Source organism: Pseudorca crassidens, chromosome 3 (assembly GCF_039906515.1).
Source record: "Pseudorca crassidens isolate mPseCra1 chromosome 3, mPseCra1.hap1, whole genome shotgun sequence".
Taxonomy (NCBI): Eukaryota; Metazoa; Chordata; class Mammalia; order Artiodactyla; family Delphinidae; genus Pseudorca; species Pseudorca crassidens.
In genome coordinates this window covers 150,187,547-150,214,192 of record NC_090298.1, presented here as the reverse complement: position 1 = coordinate 150,214,192, position 26,646 = coordinate 150,187,547, and the positions used below count along the sequence as shown (strand labels likewise).

At 37.2% G+C, this 26,646-nt stretch overlaps 1 protein-coding gene and 1 non-coding gene across 3 annotated transcripts in view; both read left to right on the top strand.

Moving 5' to 3' along the window:
* The window catches only part of LOC137222136 (teneurin-2-like), a 385,268-nt gene that overhangs the window by 1,038 nt on the left and 357,584 nt on the right, over positions 1 to 26,646 (top strand). The window lies entirely within an intron of this gene.
* Positions 24,175 to 24,246, top strand: TRNAE-UUC (transfer RNA glutamic acid (anticodon UUC)). Its single transcript has one exon. It is a non-coding gene; the product is annotated as a tRNA-Glu (tRNA).

The window sequence follows — 26,646 nt, the reverse complement described above, 5'->3', positions numbered from 1 at the left end:
GAAGAATCATTTGCGTTCCAAAAGAGAATTTCTTAAAAATGCTGTTTTGCCTCACATTGCTGCAGACTTGCAGGAGGTAATAATAGACACCACTACTCATGTTGCTTGCAAAGATAATAAACATATAAGTGGTTTAGTGCATCACATACTGTCCTGTCCTCCAGTGTTTGAGCTTTTGCTTAAATTTACTTAATAATAAATTTAGGGCTATGGAAAAGGAGGGAGATTGCTGGTATTGTTTTATTTAAAATTGCGAGACATGTTCAGCAATTTCTAATCCCCAAACCAGCCCTTTCTTAGATCTTACTTGAAGTGGCATCTGGTCAATTGGGGAGGGGGAGGGCAATTTCTGCCATCCACATGGAACAAAATTATTTTAAATAGCCAGCATAATGCATGCAAATTGAACTCTTAACTCTTTTCTTAAAAATAGAACTGACTCTGTAACTCTTGCTTCCAGGATGTTTTAAATATTATTTAAAAATTAACGTACCACAGTTCTTTCATGTATTCGTATTTAAGTTCTTTGGAGGGTCCTTAGCAGTTAACCATGTTTCGTGCTCTTTTTCCCCCTAACTTTTCAGTTCCAGTTCAGTAGAAACACTGAAGGGTCAGTAAGTAAAGGAAAATCAGCAGTTTAAAAAGAAATCCGTTGATAGTTGTGAAATTTTCTGCTAAGCCATGGGAAAATAAGCTAAAATAATGACAGCTTAAATGTAGGGAGGGAAGTCGGGGGCAGGACGGATTGCAATTTCAGTATGTGTGTTACCATCCTGAGGAGCTCTGAACTCTAGATTCAGATGAGGATATCCAGTGCAGGGATACTCTGAGGCACACACATTTTACAGAGGGAAAATATCGTTGTTTAAGGAAGCCTGCTTCTCTGTGGTTGCCAGATCAGAGACCAGCAATTACCTAGGTGCAAAGGGGATGTTTGCAATAATACTGCTCAACTGTGTTTTAATGTAAACTTAGCTGATGTTGGAAGAGCAGCATAAAACAGTTTAGGACTTGGAACAAAACAAACTGTAAATTAACTCAAGTCAGACCCTCTTTACTATAGAAGAAAGCCTACTCCAAGACACCATGCAAATTCACCTGTTCTGGGCTGCCTGTGTTGACAAAAGCTTTTCTTGAGATTGTGGACAGGATTCCTAAGATCTAAAGCTTATTTCTTCTTTTGTAGTCTGCTGATGGTAATAAGACGTTTTATTTAGAATGAAAGCTCAGCTTACTCCTGGGTCCCTTGAGATGGCAATATTGCTATTTAAAATATTTTTACGGACCCTTGCCATTTACAATTTTGATCAAGTTGGAGGGAAAAACCCAGCTTCCATTCATTTGGATCACAGTTGTCTTTGAAGCATTTGTTTGCCTGGTTACGAAGGAAAAATGAATTTGTATAGTAAATTATGATCCTAAGGACCCAAGTCTTCTAAAGCATGGTTTTCTCATTCTAAGACCAAAACCAGAAAGCAGTATACTCCATGCTGAGCAGCTGCATTATTTCTCTGGCATATTCCACAAACAGGGGCACAAACAGATAACTGACCAGGCTAAGGACTGATTTCACGTGGCCCATGAAACAAGATTTCTAATTGTTCTATAATATATTCAGAGCATGAATTTATTTATGAAACAGCACGATTAGCTTCAGTTTCAGCATCTTCACTAGTTATGAAGACCAAGAGTCCATTGATTTAAAGAACACATTCCTTCCTGCTGTGGTTGTTTTTTACCCACCCACCCCTTTCTACGTCTAGTTTCCTGGCAACTTCGGAAAAGCTCTGAGAGTTTGTGTTAAAATATTAAACATAGCTATGTTTTGCGTGTATTGCCTGGTGAGATTGCTATTCAGTCAGCTGGATTTGTAATTACTCTTATATGGTTCTGTGTGGTATAGTGTTTGTGGCTTGTTGGTGGTTTTCTTATTATTGTTATTGATGTTAAGTTTTCCATTGAATCTTAACTAAGCTCATTTTAACTTTCTGTGCCTGGTGTTGATCTCAGATTAATGTGTCAAAATAATACCATCCTCTTGCTAAGCTTGTTGGTAAATTAGGTACTTTACGTTCAGTTGGTGTTTGTGTTGAATTTCAGCATTTCCAAAGGCATGGCATCTGATATCCTGGGGAGAAGGTAACTTTTTGGGGAGGACAGGCTGTGTAGCAAGAGACTGTTGGTTCATGGAACTTGACAATGACAATACATTTGCCTGTATTGTTAAGTCTCCTATTCTCATTTTGATAAGAGTAGAGTTTTATCTGCATGTGTGAGGTGTTTATTATGCTAGAGTTACTGAATGTTTCTTGAAAGTAATGACTTTTTGTTCATTGTGAATTGAAAGGGACTCTGCACTCCTTGTGTGTTTTTGAGGAAAACCTGTATTGGTGAGCTTTTCCATTGTTTTCTATTCTGTGTAGACTAATTTTGAGAAGTGATTTCTGGTGAAATATGGTCAAGGTCATTGTCAAGGACCTTTTTATCCCTCTCCACTTAAAAACTCAAACTTAAACTGCAAGTCAGATTTAAAGTGACAAAACTTATATCAGACTACTGTCTCAAATGGGACTATGTGAAAAGCATATGTTTTTGTCTCTCGTTACTTTGTGTGAAGCAACAGTTTTATTCTTTGACTTACTGGTTCCTTGTAACCGTGATATACTCACAGGAAGAAACCTTCCATTCTGTACTCATAGTACATACAACAGATTCTCAGCCTTCAGGGAAGATTGTAAGGACATTTTTGGGGGGCGGTGGGAGGGATGGCTGTCTTTTCATATGTTCTTAATGGAAAGAGGAACGTAACAATATTTTTTTAAATGTGATGTCGATCTAATTAGATAATACCCCATTTAAAATTTTGTGAAACCAACAGTAATTTTATAAGAGTCATGTGCAGTGAGAGCAAATAGTAGCTTTGTCAAAGTATTTCTTTATACTTCTGCTTTCGCTTTTGCTTTGTAAGCGGAATATCCACAATGTTCGGGACTTTGTACTACCAGTAAATTGTGTGCATATGTGTGTGTGTGTGTGTGTGTGTGTGTGTGTGTGTGTGTGTGTATATATATGATTGTTTTCTCTACCTAAGATAAACCATTACTTAACATATTATTTTAGCTCTGCTAAAAGTATCCTGTTCATATTTCTAGAAGATTTTATTAAGTTGAAGAGATATAAAATCTTTTCCCAAAAATTCATGTTACTCACTGCCCCAAGTCTACTTAATATATTGCATTTTCCAATGTGATTTTGAACTTGAAATATTGCAGCCTTTTTGTATGAATTCCTCGTGGCAAAAAATGAAGCACCTTGAGGAATAGTTTGCACATAAAGTTCCCTCATTTTTGCTGAAAGACTTTAATTGGTCTCCCTCTTCTAAGTGTAGCATTACCAACCTTTTAGACAAAAAGAATTATCAGGAAAAAAGTACGGTTATGTGCTTTTCAGCAGTACTGAGAGAGCAGGTGTTTTAACTCTTTGCATGTAAATTTAATGAATAGAAATTGAGATTAAATAATGCAGCTAATACGTTAAAATAAAATCTAGTTTCCCTAGCAAACATTTTTTCCCCTGTACAATATGAATTGATCTTTGACTCCGATGGAATGATTGAGAGCGTTCCTCATCTCATCACCAGAATATTGGTGGTGGGTACCAAAGATCCTGCATCCATTTTGGGAAAGTATGCGTGCGTGGTTTGAGAGGAAAGAGATGGTTTCTTTAAAAGTTTAGACTTCTTATGCTTTGACTGCAGTTCTTTCAGAGGAGGCTCTGTTCTCCTTGATACTTGTTTAGATCACCTATGAAGACTCCTCATTATTTCTCCTGTCCCTGATTTGGTTCTTCCACAGGTTATTCTAATATTAATATGATGCCAGATTTCTCAGTTTAGTTGTTCTTATCATTGTGTTAGTTTGTGGTTTCTGGAATATGATGCAGATCTATAAAAGTTTAGGACCCGGCCTTATGAAAGATAGTGTATTTAATTGTTCTGGTGACTAAATTATTTAGCTGTATAGGCTTAAGCCTGTTAAAAAATATTAGAAATTTTGTGTGATCCATTTCTATCATTATGGCCTTGGTAAAGTACTTATTTTATAATATATAAAAGGGAGTTATGGATCTTGTAAAATAAAGAATTTATTTATGAATTTGGTTCAAAAGAATAAGTCATTTTTGTTTGTTTGTTTAGTTGCCTCAGTCTTCAGTTTACCTATTAAGAGGCAAAAACTAAAGTTGGAGAATATAATTCACTTGGTGAAGATAAAATTGATACTAACAATAATATACTGATTTCACATCTTTAGGGAGGACAATTCTATGGAGGATTCTTTTGGAAAAGGCTGATGTTTAAATGTCATTTTTATTATTGCTTAGGATTTAACTGATACTCAATGTCTTGACATTTCTCCTCCTTTAATTAGAGGAATAAGAGTATATGTGGAAAAAGAAATACATCATTAAATAGAAATGATTAGGTTCTTAGATTATTTCTAAGAATGAAATTGCACTATTAGAGAAGATAGCTATGTCCACGTTTCTGGCTAATTCAAACAGTAAATATCTACATAGCTAAAATTATAGTTATTATTAGGGAACTTACTGCAACAGACTTTGTGATCTTAACTGTGATCATTTTTCTAAACCATTTCAAATATAAGAGTATATGGTTACATACTATACATTTCAGTAGATATTACCTGTTACCTAGAAGGAACACAGGCAAATTAAAGCTGCATGAAAGTGTATTTCAGGCTTTTTTTTTTTTTTTTTTTTGCGGTACGCGGGCCTCTCCCGTTGCGGAACACAGGCTCCGGACGCGCAGGCCCAGCGGCCATGGCTCACGGGCCCAGCCGCTCCGCGGCATGTGGGATGTTCCCGGACCGGGGCACGAACCCGTGTCCCCTGCATCGGCACGCGGACTCTCAACCACTGCGCCACCAGGGACGCCCTATTTCAGGCTCTTATTTTTTTCTTATTCCTTCAATAAGCACTTTTTAGATTCCCAAGACAGGCCAGGTACTGTGCTCTGCTAAGAGCTAGATCTTACGCTAAGAGTAATTTGATGCCAAAGTGATGTCTAAGAAAGTAAATGAGAATAGAAGTTTGTTTTTTTTTTTTTTTAATACAAGATAAAGCTTTGCTCTTTGTGTCACTTGAGAGTATATTAGAAAAGTGATTTAATTTATTTTTTTTTTAGGATTTGCTCAGACAATAATTGTATACAAATATCTTCTCATTCTCTTCCTTCTATATGCCCAACTCATGTCTATTCATGTAGTCTGGTGTGATATGACCTCTGGAGTTGGAGACCTCAGTCAAAATGTGGGTCTACCTGCATGGATTTAATGGAGGCATGAGGGCAAGGCAGTGTCAGTTTGTGGGAAGAGGATGCAAACCAGAGGGAAATGTACTCTGTAGTTGGCTACCATTTCCTTATGGTAATAATCATGCCACCAGTTTTATTTTTAGCCTCGCCTAAAATTTTGGAGAAGATGCAAACTGCTTTTCTAACCTTAAGAATAATAATATGATTATTACACAAACATTTCACAGTGGTTAGGTCTCTGCAATTTGTGTGACCTAGCATCTAATTTTTCTCCTCTCTAATTCTGTTTATATGCCCCCGCATATAATCAGACTCAGTCAGATGAAACCAATTACTAAGGGGAAAAAAAATCAAATTTATTTATTATATTTATTGGGTGTGTCTGTTGCTTAATTATCCATTGGCACATTTACATGTGGCCATGGAGAGGGCCGTGGATGAGTGTGGAAAAATGATCAATGATCACTTCTCACAGTCCAGAGGAGGCTGCCAAGAAAACAAGAAAAAAATAAAAAACACAAACGGAAAAAACCTACAACCCTACCCTTTCTTGTTGCTATCAACGTGGGAGACCTGAAAACTGAAGAACAAGTATCACCCAGAAATATGCGTTTGGCTTGACATAGGAAAATCTGGAAAAGGTTGGGAGTTGTTTTCAGACTTCTTCATAACCACTAGATATAATGTTAGGAAGAAATGTAAGGAGTTCCGTACGCTTTGAAACAAATAATGATTTAGATGTTCCAAGGTGTGTGTTGGAAAATGAACTCAAATTATCCTGTGAAGCAGATGACCAAACCCACCCCTTGGCTGTGAGTTGGACTGTGGAAAGATGTGGGAGGGATGGTGGGGAGGGTGAGGGGATCTACAAGCGGCGTTTGCAAAGTGACTGACTGTTAGGTGTAACTGCAGTGATCTGATGCTAAGACAGCACTGTTAAAGCAGTGAATTAAAATACATTTTGTTTCTGACCTTCGATGGTAAAGACATAACACAGACTTTTATATCTGGTCTCATGTGTTTTTGTTTTAAAAAATTCCTCCCCTCAAACAAAAATGTTTTCTGTTTCACCTACTCCCCCACCCCAGATTAATGGGATCGATCTTAAGCATGGCTTATTTCTTTTTTTTTTCCCACTTGCTCTCATCATCCATTTTTGGAAATATATCAGTGTGGAAGTTGTTCTTCAAAATAGATCATAACTGAAATAACCACCGTTTAAAGTAAATGTGGCAAGGCTAAATTGTAACAGAAACATCATCTTACGTATGGAATTCTTCAATTCCGGGGACCACTAAATTATCTGTTCTAGCCACACCGTTAAGGTAGAACGTGCATATGAACTTCAGCGAGAAAAGCAGATCACTTTTGAATTTGAGGCATTTGAAGATTGTCTTCAAGGGAACACTGACTGAAGTATGATTTTAGGAATTGTAGCACACCGTTAATGCATCCTTTAGAGAAGACAATGAGTAGATTATGATTTATTGCTAACTGCCATTTATTTGGAGATGCTGGTGTTGAAGAAACTATTTCAGCATTTAGATTATGCTTTTGTTACATTTGGCTGCAGAGAAATTAAAATGGCAACATGAGTCCTGAGAATTGAGAGGGAAAGGTGGCTTTATACCTGTTGACTTAGCAAGAAAATATTAGCGATGAGGTACATTTTGCATTTATTCTAATCTGTATTTTAAAAGTTATTCTGTAAAAAAAGGTTATTACAGAGCAAAAGTTGCTCTCAGCTGAATTCACTGAAGAAGCCAAACAGTAAATAAAGAACGTGAACTCTCCTTCCTATGACAGTGATTTTTCACTAAGGACTCTCTCTCTAGGTATATAAGGGGCACTAGTTCTTTTTATATGATTTGTGTAGTTCCCATAGACTGAAGTCTATTTCTGGGCAATTTTCAAGTTAAAATTGTGTTATGGCTACCCTGAAGGTTGTCATTTCTTGGTTTTTTCTTGTCAGTCAATTCATAACTGTTTATTAAGCCCCCGTGGGGTATATACAGAATCATATACTATTTGGGTGTGTATACGTGTGTATGATTGGTTTCTGGTCTAGAAGCTTACAGTCTATAGGCAAAAGTACCACTGTATGTGTGTGTGCATGTGTGTGTATAGAATAATACTTTAATTACAGAAGTTAGTAGTAGTTTTTTGTTTTGCTTTGTTTTGTTTTTAATAGCATTGTTCTGGAACTCCAAATGCATTTACTCTGAGAAAAGCATAGCTTCACGTGAGGTCAGGGATATAACTTCTCAGCTTTCTTTCTTTTAAATTCAGATATAGCAGACATGTTTAAGTAAAGAAGAAAGCCAGAGGGCCTGTATTAAACTGGGGATTCTTGCCAGGTTAACATCTAGGTTTCAGAGTAAGGGCAGATCCTGATGCTGGTTATTTTTAGGACGTGCCTGTTACCTGTGTCGGTCCAATCAGTGAATGGATGAATGACTTGATGCCCCAGAGCTGTCAGTTTACATTTTTTTATGACCAGTGAGTCAATTTATGATTTACTTTTTTTTTTTTTTTTAAATGGAGTGTTTTGAAAAATGATAGGAATTGTGAAGGAAAGAAGATTTCCAAGTGTTCCCATGGATGGAAAATGTTCTCTAAAGGAATATTTTCCCTGTTGTACTTGAAAGCGTATGGTTAATATGTAGGTTCAGGGATTTACTTTTCAAAACTTATTCACTTTCTTGAGTTTATCTTTTATCAGTCATTTGTGGGAATGATAATATTCTTGAAAAGTACCTGGTGAATAGCTCTGAAAGTGGATGGCAAAGGAAGAGTGCACAGAGGCACTGACCCTTTTCACAGCCCCAGGTAATAGCTTGCTGGACTTCCGGCAGTCAACTTTGACTTTTGATAACCCTGGTCAGGCTCTTGATTAATGCTCATTTTTGCTGTGATTTTCAAGATGTGCATATCTCATTTCCAGCAATTGTAGCTAAACCATCAAATTTCTTTTCCATCTTCTGTTCCTTGTGGATCTGAGTCAGAGAAGCAATGTCTGAGAAAAATAGGAAGGGATCTTCATTTAAACTTTAACTCTTGGCTCTTTTCCTGTTGGATCCGTGAATTTCTGAGAATTTCTGAGATCACTTCTCATCTGCTGCAGGAGAAGGATAGAAAGTTTCCTAGTCTTTGTGATAAGAATATGTTCTTTACAACTCACAATATTGCAGGATCTCTAAATTTCCCAGCAGTTTCTAAAATTAACCAACACAGAATAAAAGCACAACTTGATATATTATTATTTTATATATATATATATATATATATATATATATATATATATATTTTTTTTTTTGGCTGTACGCGGGCCTCTCACTGTTGTGGCCTCTCCCGTTGCGGAGCGCAGGCTCAGTGGCCATGGCTCACGGGCCCCAGCCGCTCCGCGGCATGTGGGATGTTCCCAGACCGGGGCACGAACCCGTGTCCCCTGCATCAGCAGGCGGACTCTCAACCACTGCGCCACCAGGGAAGCCCCTGATTTATTATTTTTGATTGTGGGGTTGCGTTATGTTCTTACTTGTAAGTTAGAGAGACTAATTATGGCGAACGTAAACATAAAGGGAATGCGTTAGAAAGATATTGGGAATCACGGAGTCCCCGGGAAAGATTTGGCACTTGTGCTTCTGCCACTGAATACCGTGTGCCCAACTGTAGCCCTCCGCATCCCTGACACTGGGCTCTGCCATTTCCTTTAGTATCAGCTAGCGCTGCAGCCCTGGAGGTTGCAGTGGTACAGTAGATGACTATTCATACCAGGCCTGGAAGGAACCACTGTCCTTTCTTCTGGGGATCCCGTGCTCTCGATTCAAAGTTCTAATCCGGTGCATCCATCCAGTTGGCTGCATTTTGATCACGTGTCACATCCCTGTAACTAGAAAGTCTGGAAAATCAATAGTCTGGCCCTTTTGTATTCTAGAATGAGGCAGAAAGACTTAGACTTTGAGCAAGATGTAAATGGTGGAATTCCCTCAAAATAAAAGGGGAGAGGCAGTCAACGAAACTGGTAAACAAAAAGCCCCCAGCAAGTATTTACCATAAGTGACCTGTAGCATCTTAGGGGATGGACGGCAAGGGCTTCAGTGCATGAACTTGGAAGGCTAATAGTGAGAACTGCTCTCTTGCTTAAAATGGATTGGAGTATATGCCTGATTGTAAAGGTGTTAAGCAAAATGCTTTTGATTTTAGCGCACACCAATCTCAAATATGTTCGTCATGAAGAATTATTTTAGTTATCACCAAGAACCATATTAAAATGTTATTCATGGGTTTCCCTGGTGGCGCGGTGGTTGAGAGTCCGCCTGCCGATGCAGGGGACACAGGTTCGTGCCCCTATCTGGGAAGATCCTACATGCTGCGGAGCGGCTGGGCCCGTGAGCCATGGCCGCTGAGCCTGCGCGTCCGGAACCTGTGCTTCACAACGGGAGAGGCCACAACAGTGAGAGGCCCGCGTACAGAAAAAAAAAAAAAAAATGTTATTCATGTGAATTCTGCTTCATGTTGAAATTAAAGATAATCCACCTAGAATGGGCTGAAGTTTGCCTATGCGTAAATATGTAAAGTCAATAAATGGTGTGAAAAAAAGTGAAGATTTGTTTAAAGTACTGTAAGGAAGACATCTGGATGGCTGAGTAATTGCCTGCAAGGAAATTAGTAGGAATTTGGTATAAAAGATCAGACCAACTTTCTACTTATAAATTGCTAATAAGAGCAGTTGTGGTACTTGAAAGAAATAAAACCACATTTCTTTTTTTCTGTGGTTTAGACTCTCTGAGGTTCAAACACATCTTCCTCACTAAATTATTAGCAAACATAGTGAGATGTAGGACCCACACAAGTAATCCGTGTATCTAGTAAAACTTTTGCATCTGAAGGCTCAGTCCTTTATTCTTCAATTCCAAATTAATATATTTATCCTTCCATCAGTGTCTCTCAAGCATTTTGAGAATTAATTAGAAACAAAATCACTTTCAGTCCTTGGATGTTACATTCTGTGCTGAAAAACTGTGAGATACTGAAGTGTTATTAATAATGACAAAGGTTCATCCAATAAAATAATCTGACTGAATTCTCACATGGTTGGTATTTTCTAATATAAATTACTGTAGGATTAGATAGTTAAATATTGAATATTGTCTCATTTAATGTAGTTGCATGAAATATTAATGATAATGATGGTTCTCCAGTTTGGGGAATAGGGAGGTTTTTCTTTTTTAACTGACTAATAGCCTTAGGCTGGTAACATAATACGTTTCACAAGATGATAATGACTGTATTTAAATGTAGGTATAGCAGAAAATAAATGGCCACTGAATTGATAAATTTCAAGCAGGTCAAACATCACAAAATTTTTTTAGTCTTTGTATTAAATAGTTTTCTCTCTGTTCTAATGTCACCACTGTGATCATTGTGGTTGGCCTTGAGAATTTGTTAAAAGAACAGATTTAGTCTATTAGGCCCTTGAAGAGGAGCATTGTTGATGTTGTTTCGTTGGCATGAGGTGTAAAAGTCCGAAAACTAGATTGGACTTGGAAGGAAGGCTGGCCGTTTTGAATGTAATAGTTGAAATGGGATTGTTCATGAAGATTAAAAAAAAAGAAGGCAAAGGAAAAATAAGGAAAGAATGAAATAGAGAAAGAAAGAGAACTCGTGACCAAATAGTGCAACTGGTAAAACTTAGGTCTACTTAGAATTCACTATTTAATGAATAAAGCAGAAAACTTTTAAATTAAGACTTTTTATTGTTCGATTAAAAAAATTCCCTGTTTTGAATCTTCTTCATGTTCTGGAGCCTGTGCACTTATATCTCAAATTAGGGAAATACAACCCAGTGATAAATAGGGTGACTATTATTGAAATATTTTGTCATGAATACAGAATAAGAACATAAACCAGTGCATCAAATTGGTTTAAATCGGTTGTTTTCTCCATTCCCTCCCGCCCCCCCAGGGGAGAACTTTAATGTTTTGTGGGATGATTTTATTTGAAATTGCAGTTATCCTTTTTTCAGACCTTGTAATTTAACAGTTGAAAAAGCTTCCTTTTTTGTTCTGTATAGTTAACGTATGTGTTGTGAGTGAATACATTTTATTTTCAAAAAGTGTTTTGGGGTAGCATTCTTTTCACACAAACTTATTCCTTGATAAAGGAGCTGGCTGTAATTTGCAGAAATGACTGTTTCTTTTTCTTTAGTTGTTGGATAATTGCTCTTTGTATACACTGTGGAAATGTGCATATAGACCAGTGACAAAGCCTAGCAGATGCACTTGCAATTATCTGGAATTTAAGTAAATTTTGCATCTGATACACACAAAGCAAAGGCTTTGTCCAAGCAGGCTCACATACTGGCATGTAGATTGCTGTGAATACAGTGAGTAGATTTTTAATGGAAAACAAATGGGCCTGTTAGTAAGTCTTGTCTTTTACTTGAAAAGACACCCGCTTTAGGCATGGCCTACAACTTATTCATATTCGTAGTTGTTTCAGTTCTAAATATGACCTTTGAAATTGAACAAAAATTTTAAATGTTTAGAACAAAATGTGTAGCTGTGTTTTTATTGGAGTCACATTCATAGTTTTTTGGAAAAAGAATGGTGAAATAAATATTTGTTTCATATTTCAGTGTTAACTTTTTTTCCCCTGCTAAGGACATCATTCACTTATTAAGACTCTAAAAATTTAAAAGGGGATTTCATGGTATAAATTAATCATGCTATAGATAAAAGATAATTACAATGTTACTTTAACAACCTCAATTCACAAGGGGGACCCTAGGAAGGAATGTATAATGGGTCCAAACTCGACTTCTTATTGTAAACAAAAGAGATCTAGCCAGAGGAATCGTTTTCTGCAAAAGCCTCTTTTCCGAGTTTTGTTTGAGATTAATCCTTTCCACTGTGTATTTTTTGTTGTTGTCAGATTTACGTAAGTGAGATATTTTTGAAGGCTTAATCTTTTGCTCTGTAGTTATTCTTAGAAAATATTAAATGTATGGATGGAGCTTCTTGGACTCTCTTAAATGCCTTTAGGTCTTTTGGCCGGGTGGGAGTAGGGTGGTTGGTTAAATTATTTCTACTTTCAATGGGAGAGTTATAAATAATTGGTCCAGTTGACTTCTTTTTCCTAGTTTAAAGGTGCTCCGTGCTATTCTGGCCCTTGAATGAAGCAAATTTCAAAAGTAACTCAGGCAACATAAAGGAGTGCCTATCTTGCCCATTTTCTCCTTTCTTCTCAATCTAAAATGGAATCTAATAATAACTGGAGATCTTTTCTAATTCTTTTAAGAATCAGAAGCCTCCAGGGGGTCTAAGGGTTGAGTAATTGTTTGAAAAAAAAAAAAGTAGATAAAATAGATTTGGGAAGAAATTTTTGAGAAGGAAAGGGAGAGCCTGACAGAAGTATTTTGGGCTCTGAATTAGGGCAAGACAGATGTGCTGTTACTGGAATATTGTGCCTACAAAATATTCCTCCACCTTAACCATTTTTCCAAAAACAAAACTTCTCCAACTAAGGACTTTTTATAGAACTTTCAAAATTCCAGATTATTCTCTGTGTTCCACAATCTCTCCAGTGCCGGTAATGACCTCTCCACTCACCCCTCCCCTCCCCCACTGCTGTTTACATTTCTTAATGGATCACAGGCTATCTTTAGGCTTGGAGAGGAACCAGGTACTTTCTTTGGTATTTAAGCAGTATTTTGAAATTGCTATTTTGAAATTCCCTTAGAGAACTGTGGGCATTTTTATTTCTGTGTCTTGAAGCATCTCTTTCCCTCTCTGAAGGAGAAGCTGCTTATATAATACCCAGAAGCAGACCCCTGGGAACCGCCGAGCTATTTTATGGATATTTTGCAGAAAAAGAAAAGCAAGTGCTCCTGTGTCATGCGTGCCTCCCACGGGGGTCTCAATTTGAGATATTTGCACAATAGCAGATTCTCAGAAGGATAAATATATACAAATCCATTTTTCAAATGGAGTGGGATCGGTGGGAAGCAGCACCTAGGAGGGTAAGAGCCCACTAATAGCTCAGACTGAAAGAGAGTCTTCAGCGGTTCCAGAGCCAGTACCCAACTGTCTACAGAGCTTGCCAGAGAGACAGCTGCTGCGTGTGGAAGACAGTTTTCCTCAGTTAGATATTTTGTTCTTGTTGATGGCCAACCATGACTCCTGGGGGAAATCGGAGAGAGAGAGAGGAGAAAAGAAGAGTAAATTAATCATATTATTAATCCTTATTGAAAATTCAGTCATGTAACTAAATGTCAACCTGGTGAACTTTCCATGAAACCAGAAGGGTTGTAAAGACAGTTGCGGGGTTTGAAAGTTATGCCAGGTGATAAAGCCATCTAATTTAACCTGCAGATGAAATGACTGACACAATTTCAGATGCATACCTGGAGAAAATAGTAGTGTAGGAATTATCAAATAATCCAGACGCAAAGCTTGCTTTTGAAGGATTGAAAGGGCTTGAATCAGTTTTCTCTGAGAGATGATAGGTTTGTTCTCTGTTCTCTCTTTCTATATCTGTGTCTGTTTATGAAAATAGGCGTATATGTGAAAGATAATCTTTTCTTCACTGTTCTTCTCTTTCTCTCCCTCTCTCTCCATATGTGTGTGATATGCATGTGTGTGTATGTATACACATATCACACCTACAAAGATGTGTAACATTAAGCCCAGGTTGCTGCTGCACCCTAAAATATCAGCTTTCATCCACATTTATCATGTACTTCCAGATCTCCTGACTCTGTAGCACATGCAGTTGATTAGATGAAAGCAGAACGTCTGTTATCTGAAAGATAGTAAAGTTCAGTTTTTGTAACTTATGACTATAGCCAGATTGTGAGTTTCTTTCAAATTTCTAGAAAGGGGTTAATATGGTAGATAATAGTCTTAGTTTCCTCTCTTTTCTTTTCCTTTTTTTTTTTTTTTTAAAGATTGCTCATTTCTTTTGAAAACAAACAAAAGAATAGTTTGGTACAGTTTCCCAGATTCTCACTTGTTTGGGGCTGAGGACTTCAGGGTCCCTTTGAGCCAGGTTTATTTCATAGATCTACACTGTAGGCCTCCAAAACTAGAAGAAGTTACATGTTTGAGTGCCTAATGGTAGCCCCTATGCCAGACTTTTGATCTATCAATTTTCTGATAGAGTCTCAGAAGTTTTCATTTTCCAATCTTCATGTCCTTCCTGAGTTGGGATGGCAGATGGCCAAAAGGTGTGTGTTTGGGGAAACAGCGGGCTTTTATTCCCCCCCCCCCCCCCCGCCAATCAGCTATTTGGAGGGTACTCTAGGAACTGAAAATCACAGCTGTGGAGCCAATTTAGAGAGAATATTTCACAGTTGACTTGGGGAAGATGTAGCCTGCCTTCTTGAGCCACTGCGCTTGTCTGGCCAATATGGAGCTGAGATGAGGCTCTTCACTCAAGGTTTACATGTCTCCACCGTATCTCACGTCAAATCAAGCACTAGGAGACGAGCTTGTCAATCTGCAGTACTCTCTGGGGAACTTGAGGTCTTGAAAACCCTGGGTCACATTGATCCTTGAGTAAAGGTTGTTGCATGTCTTCTGAGATTTATCAAAATCATGATGACAGTTTTCATTTGACTGTTTCAGACCCTTATTTGTGGATGCACATAAAAGGTGAATGATTCTTGTCCACATGCCAGAGGTTGCTGTCTTTCACATTGCCTTGCACATAGTATGTGCTTGATAAATGTCTGTTGAGTGAAAGCATTGTGGATTTCTTTTGCTTTGGGAGCATGGAAGAATCTACCATGTGATTTTAATTTTTTTAAAACAATGGCTAGTTGAATGAGTTATCTTGGTTTCATGGATATATATTGGAAGTAACGTTGTTCATGTTCTATTCTTTTATAAATAAGGAAATTGTCACAAATAAGACCGAAGGACAGATTCAGGTATTGAACAAAAAGTGTGTGGCAGAATTAGAATTATTAGAGTCCTGAGTTAGGAGTCCATCAAATGTTTAGTATACTGAAGATATTTTAAATAATTATGTTTACATTTTATCCTTCACATTATTTAAAAGATGCTATAGTAGCTTCTATATAGGAATGATAAAAGTAGTAATCTTTTTGGTATGAGAAAATGCATCATTATCACTTTCCATGTACAAAGAGAGGCCAGGTATATAGTGTCTTATTGGAAACTGGGAAATGAGCTAATAAAATTGGTTTAATGTAGGGGTCAGCAAACTATAACCTATGGGCCTAATTTGACCTAGTACCTGTTTTATGTGCCCGTCAATGAAAAAAAACTAATCAATGGTCAATCTAAGAAAGAAATGGAAAATTTTATTCAAGCCAAACTGAGGATTATAACCTGGGAGACAGTCTCTCAGAGAGCTCTGAGAACTGTTCCAGAGAGGTAAAGGGGGAGGTCAGTATATATGTGATTTTGGCAAGGGGGGTACATGCAATGAAGCACACATCTCAGTAGGAGTTTGCTGCTAGCCACAAGGAAGAGACATCTTAGTTAATGGTTTCAGTGCTTTTGTAAGTATGGGAAGATGCAAGAATCTAGGTTCATAAAAAATTTCTCCCAAAAATAGCTATCTGAAGTCCTGTTCTGCCGGTTTACCAGAACCGAGCACAGAGTGCCTCATACTAATCTTTGCCCTGAATTCCTTTCAGAGTGTATTGTAGGTCAGTGACCGCAGTGGCTAATGACTTGATTCTTGCAGAACTGGACGGTGGGCAATGTTCTTTATTTTATAATCCCTTCCCTTTTGGTCTTGATTTCAACCGGTTTGGGAGGCATGTCACGACCAATTTGTTACAGGGCACTAGGAATGCTTATTCCCAGGTCAGGCAAGGATTTCATTGATAGACCACTCAGTGTGCTATTCCTGGAGTAGGGCTTGTTAACAGTAACCAGAAGTGTCTGGACCTCCTGTCTTACTTGCTGTTATGGTCCAGGAAATGGTTCCCTCTTGTTGATTCTTCCCATATCTAGAGTTACCCTATCACAGTAATTGATCTTATAGACCTATGTCTGAGGGTTCAGTCACACATTTGATAATGCAGGAAACAATAATCTTGTAAAAAAAAAAAAAAGGCAGAATACAAGTTAAACAGCTAGTACTATTAATAAGGTCATAAGTAAGTCTTTAAGCAAAGACCATTTATTAGGTGCAGCCCAGCATCTCCCCAGGTTGTCTGACCAGTCTGTTCTGTACCAGTCGCTGTCTTTAAGGGAAATGATATATTGGTATTGTACATAAAGTCCACTGAAGATGTCTGCACATACAAGACAAGTGGTGGGTCCTTGTGACCCCCTTACAGGGTTGAGAAAGGAATGTTAACTACTAAAAAGTTATGTAGCTGATGCCAGAAGGAGAAAAATTGATCTTTAAAGTTGAGCAGGTATTTGTGCCATTGGAGAGGCCTGGTTAACACACAATGCAGATGCACCATGCACATTAGAGGGGCAGGAGGAGGCCGAAGGGCAGAGAAAACGTTTTAGTTTGAAATTTTTCTTGTCTTGCCTTAAAATGCAAATTTTTATTTCATCCTGATCATAAGCCAAGAGCGTTTTTCTGTTTTCAGATGGCTGGGAAAAATATCAAAAGAAGGGTAATATTTCATGATACTTAAAAATTATGTACAATTAAAATGTCTGTGTCCATAAATAAAGTTTTATTGAAACACAGCCATGCCCATTCCATTGCATGTTTTTGATGGCTGCTTTTGCAGCAGCAGTGTTGATTAGTATGGCCCACGATGCTAAAACGTTTCCTATTTGTCCTTCTACAGAAAAACTGTGCTGGCCCTTATGTTATTTGAGGTTTACAGTGGTTCAAAGGCAATGCAACAAAACTGGTGCATTTATGTTGAACTAAAACATAAAGTGAAGTATGAGTCTAAATGAACAAGGCAGAAAATGGAGGCAGAAAGAAGGCAGACCAGGTATCACATGAAAAGGTGCAGAAGCCAGAGAGAGTGTGATGGATTTGGGGAAAAGAGACGTCTTCATTCACTTCATCTGAAGCAGAGCATCAGTGAAGGAGAGTGCTGGAAATTATAGGAGTCAGATCATTCATGAGTCACTGATTTATTTAGCAAACGTTTATTGAGATTCTGCTAAGTACCAAGCACTGATTTCAGAACAGGGGTAGTAAAAACACATGTAGTTTATGGTTTAGTGGGATGAGATAGACAAAAAGATAAGTAAACAAATAAAAGATCAAAATAATTTCAGAAAATGATAAGGACTTAGAAGACAAGAGAGAGTAATATTTATGCACATAAGTGTACATCTACGTGCATACATGCACCAGTTAATTTAGATAGGGTAGACAGAGAAGGCTTTTCTGAAGCAATGGTATTTGAGCTGAGACCTCAATAACAAGAAAGAATTGGGCACTTGGAAAGGTATGGGATTTTCTCAGGCAAAAGGAACAGTAAGTGCCAAGGCCCTGAAGTGGGAGTGAAAGTGGAGTGTTGGTGAGATGGAGAGAAGACCAGATGTGGTTATAAGGAGGTCAAGGAGAAAGAGAGTGGGCCATGATGAGATCTGGTCAGTGACCAGATTCTGAAAGATTCTGTAGGCCTCGGTGAAGAACTTTTAGATTTTATTCTCAACGCAGTAAGAATTTATTGGAGTATTTTAAGCAGAGGAGCGCTATAATCATATTAATATTTTAAAAAGATCACCCTCCCTTGAATATTACTGTATCTAAATGGTACCTCAATGAATCTGACTTAAAGTGAATAGCTATCAAACTTCTAGCTCTAATAATTCATAGGAAAGAGAGGGAAAGAGAAATATGTTTCAAAGACACTAGAGGGATATAATCAGCACAATTCTCATTTTGTCCTGAAACTCACAGGCACTGATGAACTCAGGTGCATGTTGTCATGGTAATAAGAGGCAACAGACATGGGATTTTGTTTGTTTGTTTGTTTTTAAATTTATTTTTTAAATTTATTTATATTTGTCTGTGTTGGGTCTTTGTTTCTGTGCGAGGGCTTTCTCTAGCTGCGGCGAGCCGGGGCCACTCTTCATCGCGGTGCATGGGCCTCTCACTGTCGTGGCCTCTTGTTGCGGAGCACAGGCTCCAGATGCGCAGGCTCAGTAGTTGTGGCTCACGGGCCCAGTTGCTCCGCGGCATGTGGGATCTTCCCAGACCAGGGCTCGAACCCGTGTCCCCTGCATTGGCAGGCAGATTCTCAACCACTGGGCCACCAGGGAAGCCCCGGGATATGTTTTTGAGGTGGAGTTGGCAGCTCTTGTTTTGGCTGCAAAAAGTGAGGGTAAGAGAAGAAAGAAGGATGACTTCTGAGGTTCTGGTTTGAGCATTAGAGTCAATGATGACATCATTTATGGAGAAAGAATATCTTTAGCGGGTAAATGCCAAAACCACACCTAAAAGGAAGGGGGATCCACTGAAGATAGACTGACTGGTGGTAAGGTCAAGAGTAGACTAGGTGGTTGAGTCTTGGAGTCAGGGAGTTGGAGGTGAAAGACCATGGTGGTGATTCTGATGAGATGCTGAGCACATTGACTCAATTAATGAAAGTTTGAATGGAGAGAAGGCAAGGGATCTAGAGTATATTTTGGAAGAGGAATCAACGTGACTTAATTGGAGGTGGGAAGGAAGGGAGAAGGAAGACTCTATAGTGCCTTCAGGTTGATGGTGAGCATATACTAAATGATGGGCAGCTTCAGTCAGGGCAGAACAAGTGTTGGAGGAAGACATTAGAAGTCCAGCTATGACCACCTGGTTTTGAGATAGATGCCTTTAATAGGGATGTCCTGTAGAATTAGATATATGAGTCTGAAGCTTAAGGGAGAGAGATGAACAAGAGCCTTCAGTAGTGTCAGTGTGAGCAAAATTGCCCAGAGAACTGGTAAGAAGAAGAGAAAAGAGAGCTGGACATAGGGTGTTGGGAAACACCAGTGTTTCCAGCTTAGACTGAGGAGAACAGAGTGTGGGGGAAGATTGAAAGGTGCAAGAGAGGAGGACCATGGGAGAGGAATGTTGTAAAACTAAGGCAGAAAAGAGTTTTAAGGAGCAGGGCACTATAATCAGTGTCAGATACTGCAGAGATGTTCATTAGATTTGGACTGGAAAGTATGCATCACATTTAGCTGTTAAGAAGCCACTGTTAAATTTTTTAGCAAGATCACAGTCAGTGGAAGGCAGAGCTACATTGGTATAAGCAGTTAATGGGAGTTCAGAAAATGGAAACCAAGATACTTTATCCAGCCAAAAATTAGGTGAAAACCAAGTAGAAATTAGGAAGATCAAAAAGAAAAGAAAAAAAATGTGCTGTCAAATACCAAGCATCTATTTGAATTGTTAGAACTTTCCCTCTATTGCCGTTAGTAATCATGAGTTTTACTTTAATTTGCTTTATGGAATTAGACTGTTCATATGAAAGTTTTATGTTATAAATCACAGTTTACAGTTTATAACTGGGAACATATTGGAAAGAAATCTGTAGCCAGACCTTTATAATTCAAAAGTAACCTCTATCTAGTAAATTCATATATATATATTTGTTGCTTAAAGAAAAGCCTACCAAAAATGTAGTGGATGAAGAATTCTATGTGCCAAAGATAGTAGATGTTTGGACCATGATATAGAGTTGGTTTTTGAGTATATCATATATTTGTTCTGGTCTGATTGCTTAATTAAGAGCCATTTATTTAATAAAGTGGAGAAGGTAGATTGGAAAATTTAAAACAACATTTTTATACACATACGAATACCTTGCATAGAGCTAGTTTTTGGAATGAATAAATGATTAAATTTATTATATATGATCATGTATAAATAAATGATTATGTGTATAGATAAGCTTATTGGAACCTTTAGTTCTATTCATAGAAAGTTATTATTTTCAGAACTTAATCAGGTGGTTTAAAACCTTCTATAATTTACTCATGTAAAAGCTCTCTGATCATTGGACTTTCTGGAGGAAAAGTAAGTTGTTCTTTGTGTGTTTTGTTTAAACTTTGTGCAGTTGTTGTTATTTCCTGGATTTCTATTTGCCTGACACAAAATGACAGTTTAGTCAATTAGCCAATACATTGGTTGATGGGTTAGTTAGTGAATTAATCAATTAATTAACTGATTAGATATTTTTAAATATAGTGTTAATTAATTGGTTTGTCATCCTGTGGGCCTTTTGAGATAGAAATGTAGGCTGGTGCAAAAGCTACCTCAAAGATTCTGAAATCCAGAAGTTCCACATTTCTAAATTAAGATCCAATTTAATTTGATGAGAAGCTCTGAAGTTTGAGGCGGATTGGTGTACGTTGTCAAGGAGGAAAGTTTGGCCTTGCGGTCTTCATGCTTAAGCCTTGGTTAAAGGTACTGAAGTTTGATATGAAAAGGAAATTACCTCCTAAGACTAACAGCATCATGAGTTACTCTCATTTTCAAGCTTATGGAAAAGTTGTTCTCAAGGCATTCATACGTATTTCACATATCTTATTCTCCAGAGTGTAGGCAGTAATCTTAGATCTTGAATCTTGATTTCTTTATAGACCAGTACTGACCTGATTTGTGGGGTTGGAGGAGTTATGATGACATGCATAACTGCCGTTATACTTTATTGCATGAAAAGAGCATTGTCCAAGACCTACCCAAAGTGGAATTATAAAAAAATATGAACAGTAAGAACCAAAACAGCTTAAATGTTCCTTATTTTTGTACAATCGTTGACTGTTAGATTAGAGTCAATCAAATTTTAGGCTTTTTAAAAGCAGGCTGCAGGAACCACCCCCTCCCCAATCACGTTTTATTACAAATGTTGCTTTCCATGTTATCCACGAGAACAGCCTACTGGATCAAAAGAAATAATATTGTGTCCATGGCAGTGGCTGTTTTATACAGCAAAGCACATAGTACAAGCTTGTTGATAGCTAGAATTTGACTGCTCTTTTAGTTCTCCCTCTCTCTTTCTCCTTTTTTTAGTAGACAAATCTCATTGGAGTCTCCAAATGCTTATTTTATTTTGCTTTCTGATGCTCCTGTCTTTACTTATTCAGTGAGTTCCTTACAGAAAGTTGCTTGCCCGAGTTGATTTAATTCATATCATATGAAAACTATTCTTGTACTTTTATGAAATTGATTCTGTTATTCACAATATATTTTACCATTCTTATAACAATAAAATGACGGGATATTTTTGGACAGACTGTATGGTTCATATGAAAAAGAGCTAGGGAAAAAACGGTCTTTTTCAGAAAAATATCACTGGAGTAGCTAGCCATTTCAGAGCTGTAAATCACTTAGGAGAACATTTAGTTTAACCTCCTAAAGGAGAAAATTTGGGCCTAAAGCAATGAAACAAGTTGTGAAAGCATCCATAAAACCTGTTGTATTGCTTAAATGAAACTAATCATAAGACATTAAATTGAATGTTAACTCTATATTTTGAAAAAAGAAAATTAACACTATATTTAAAAATCTCATCTTGTGAAAAGAACTATAAGCAGTCTGAAATGAAGTAAATTATAACCAAAATTTCTTAATAATCAATGAATAGTAATAATAGTTAATAATAATGTCTTTTAATTATTCCAGGTAAGCATTTCCTCTTAAGAAGTATTAGACACTTGAGAGGTTATTTTGCAATGATATGGATTTTTCTTCCCCTTTAAAGTTCCTCCACAGAAAAAATAATTAAATGCAATTAATATATGTAAAGTTCTTTTTTTTTTGGTGACATTTTTTCATAAAACCCTCTAGGACTCATTTGCAAAGCTGCTTTGAAGTTAATTTCAGGCAGGTCTTCCTGATTTGTAGTTGTGGTGAATTATTGTTAAACTGAAAGAAAAATATCTGAAAAACCCAAATCATCCAAACTTACCATTTATTTTATCTTTTGTTTAAATTGGTTTACTTTAAACCAGGCAAGTGATACTAAGTAGTTCAAGTCTCTCATAAATTAAACAGATGTGATGAAAATCTTTCTATGAATTAATATAGGATACAGCAGAATTGCTGTTTAATAATCCAGGTGTCTTCACCCAAAAACAGTATTAAGATACCTATCACCTCATTAAAATGTCCCTACAAATAAAAACCTCTTCCTGAGTGTTCTTTTCCTTTTAAACTGTCATTTGCATAATTGGGGGAAGGGTATTTTCATTATGCAAATGGTTCTAAGGCTCAAATCAGAGGAGTTGCTTAATTGTCAGTGAATAGGTCAGTTTATACCTCCTCATTCATATTTGAAGTTTTAGTTGAAACCACTTAATGGCACAAGTGGCAAGCTTCTGTCTTGTAGCATAATTTAATTGATTGTGACCAGGATGTCAGGTTTACTTTAAACTTTCTATGCGTGTGTATTTGTGATTGACAACCAGCCTTTGTTGCCTGGTTAGAAAGGTAGAACTTCTTTTATGTCTTAAAATTATAAGGTCATTTTGAAGATATGTGTAATTCAGGGCAAGGCAGTTGACAACCCTGCCAGTGTCTCATTTCTAGAAATACAGTAAAATTCAGTAAATAAATGCTTTGATGATCTTGGAAGAGGGACTCATATTGTACAATAGAATGTAAAACGCTTTACATAACACATGTACTCTTTTCAGATGGTTCATTATTAACAAGGAGTGTGTCTAATGAGCATTTTAGCTTCTTACTTAGAAAATATACTCAACTCTCAGTTATAGGCTTTTGGACTCTAGTTTGTGGATTATCTGTAACAAAATGTTAATCCCAGCCATGATTCTGAGTCAATTCCTTTGCTCAGGAATTGTAATTCATTTTTAATATTAGCCTTAGGGGTAGAAACGTGATTAGAAATGCAGAATAATGCTTCCATTCGAAACCAATTAAAACAACTTCTGATTCTCCAACTTAATGGATAATTCACAGCACTGCATTTCTCCATTAGGATAGATTGAATTTGATGTATTGAAGGATGATTTAAGACTTAGTCACTGAAATATATTTTAAGAAAACATTTAATTTTAGTTTTTACTGATGAGGAAAATTCTTAGTTTTGTGCGTCATTTGAAATATACGAAATTGCATTATGTCTTGGCAAAAGAAAAGTTCAGTTTCTGTTTTTGATCTGTTGCAAAAATGATGTTTCATGTAAACTGTACTATATTTGTTTTAAGCTAGCTATTTGTTGCCGTGCAATAAAGTATCATTTTACAGTATATAGAGAAACCATCACTTACAAAAGTTATTTATTTGTGGCAGTATTGTATAATCTGGTACTTTTTTTTATTTCAGGCAGGGATAAAAAACACAGTTGAAAAGAAGATGGTTAATGGCATATTCTGTAAAGTCTTATTGCATTTGCTAGATTCATTGGCTTTACTTTTTAGAGACCTTAGTGTTTAAAACCAAAGATGGGAAATGTTACTACTCTTTGAATAAGTACATGGCTTATTATTTGGTTATGAGTAGGTACCTTAGTAGGGAAATAAAACTTGATATATAAAAAGATTTTTAATAGTCTTCCAAGCTTGCAGACTGTGTTCCTTTCAGGCAGTATGCTCCACTGGGTTAGAAGGGACTTGCGTTGTTGAATGTCAAAGAAAAGCTTTTCTTCCACTCTGCAGCCCACTTATACGAAAGGAATGTGGGAAGGGAGCCTGTCAGATGTACTTTAAAATTAAGTAAAAAGAATTCTGTTTAACCATATTACTCATCTAGACCTTATTTCTTAACTGACCTTTCTTTCCAGCTGTTTTCCTAGGATGATTGGAATACTGAGTCAGGAAAACTACATTAATTCATTCATTTAAAAAAATTAAAAGGTATATGTGTCCATGCCACTCTCTCACTTCATCCCAGCTTACCCTTTCCACTCCCCATGTCTTCAAGGGAATTCCCTGGTGGTCCAGTGGTTAGGACTCGGTGCTTTCACTGCCGGGGCCCAGGTTCAATCCCTGGTCAGGGAACTAAGATCCCACAAGCCACAAAGCGCAACCAAAAAAAGAGTCCATTCTCTACCAAACGTAAAATAGATAGCTAGTGGGAAGCAGCCGCATAGCACAGGGAGATCAGCGCGGTGCTCTGTGACCACCTAGAGGGTTGGGATAGGGAGGGTGGGAGGGAGATGCAAGAGGGAGGAGATATTGGGATGTATGTATATGTATAGCTGGTTCACTTTGTTATACAGCAGAAACTAACATATCATTGTAAAGCAATTATACTCCAATAAAGATGTTTAAAAAAAATAAGTTGCAAAGGGATTCATAAACAGATAATGACAAATAAATAGAGAAATATTAAACATGAAAAAAAAATTAAAAGGTCAAGAAAACGTCCACAGTGCAGATCATTAAGAAAAAAATAAAACCAAAAAAATGTCTTTAAACAAAAGTTCTAGAAAGCAAGTTGGTTTTGGTTCTGTTTTCCTTTCAACTGGAACTCTGTGAGTCTCTTTGCTGCCTCAGTGTTTGCACAGCAATGTGCTATGGATTCAAGGGCTTTCTTCTGTAGTGTCTTTTACTGTTTCCACAGGCAGTGTGTATAATTTCATAGAAAGATCTGTTGAATGCTGGGAATGGTCTGTGGAGGGTAGAAAACGTCTAAAAGTTGTAAAGAAGATTTGTCACCCACTCCCTGGGTATCAAATATATTCATTTTATTAGTTTGCCAGTCAAGAGAATGCCAGTTTTTTATTGAAACCTGTAGGACATTCGCTAGGAGCACTGTTGAATAATACTTATAGAATGTTACTCTGTTTCCACCATTTTGGACTTTTAAAATGTGGGGTTTTTTGACTTCTAAGAAGGCAAATGAGAAGATAATGTGTAGTATAGCAAACTTTTACCTTAGTGCTATGTTTCTGATATGCTTAATTTAAAAAAACATTAATCTTCCCTTCTTTTGATCTATATGGATGTGCTTGCTGACAATGAATGCTCATCCTTATCCGAACTGCTGAAATCTTTAATGAATTGTGGTAGGATGTAATAGAGCGGATGCAAACGCAAACCATTGAGCCTAGACTAGCTTTTTTAATCCTAAAGGACCTGAAGTCTTGGGTTCCCTCCCAACTTTACTGTCCTTTGAGCCCACCCGGGAGTCCTGGAATTGTGCATTCAGATCCCAGATATGTTATGGCCAGGCTAGCCAGGTTAATATACTTACTAAGATTTTTACAAAAATGTAAGAGGAACCGGTTGCCCGATACTTTTTAGAAAACTTTTGGTCAGTTCAGCAGTAGAAGAGAATGTGCATACACTTTTCCATTCTTAATCTGTCAAAATTGCTAAGTAGACTGGAGCTTGTTTCTTTACAAGTATTTCCTTGCCCTTTTTTTAATTTTATTTTTAAAGCATATTTTTTTATTGTGTGATTTTACTTGATGAAAATGCTGAAGTATGGCATTGTCTGAAAGTAAAACAATGCAGAAAAGTAAAAAGAAGAAACTTTAAAAATCAGCCATATTCCCAGAACCTACATCTAACTGATATCAACATTTAAGTGGTATGTGTTCTTCCAGAGAAATGCATTTTTATTTACTTGTATGTACTTGTGCACATACTGGAGCATAGGTACATGATATATTTAACTTTATGTAATGAGTCACTTATTTATACAGCACTCCATATTCCTTCTTTTCACCTCATATTCTGTTATGCTTTTTTGGTCAATAAAAAATTTCAAAAATACAATTTCATGTCTGTGCAGTGCATGATTCTGTTTAATACATTTTAATTCATTTATTCATTCTCCTGTCATTGATTCCTTGCAGTTTTATAAATAATGGAAGTGCTTGCATTGTGAATATCATTATTGCCCTGCTTTAACATACATATTTCCATTTCTTTCTGCCTTATTCCTCCATTGCCCAGAATGACTGTGTCTGTTTGTCTGTTAATTTCAGGATCACATATATAGACTTAAGTCCCAAAGGCATTTCCCAGCTTTCAGTTAAAAGGATAAGCCTGTCGACTCTGTGAAAAGATTTTAAACCTGAGCATTTCCAATTTAAGGAAAAACGCTCACAGAAGTTAATTTTGGTGGCGCATATTTAATCTTTTTTTTTTTTTTTTTTTTTTTTTGCGGTACGCGGGCTTCTCACTGTTGTGGCCTCTCCCACCGCGGAGCACAGGCTCTGGACGCGCAGGCCCAGTGGCCATGGCTCATGGGCCCAGCAGCTCCGCGGCACGTGGGATCCTCCCGGACCGGGGCACGAACCTGTGTCCCCTGCATCGGCAGGCGGACTCCCAACCACTGCGCCACCAGGGAAGCAAGCCCCTAATCTTTTACTTTATTAGGCTGTTAATTTATGAATGCAATGCATGCATAGGCAAAACGAAAGTACAAAATATATATGTATCCAGTTC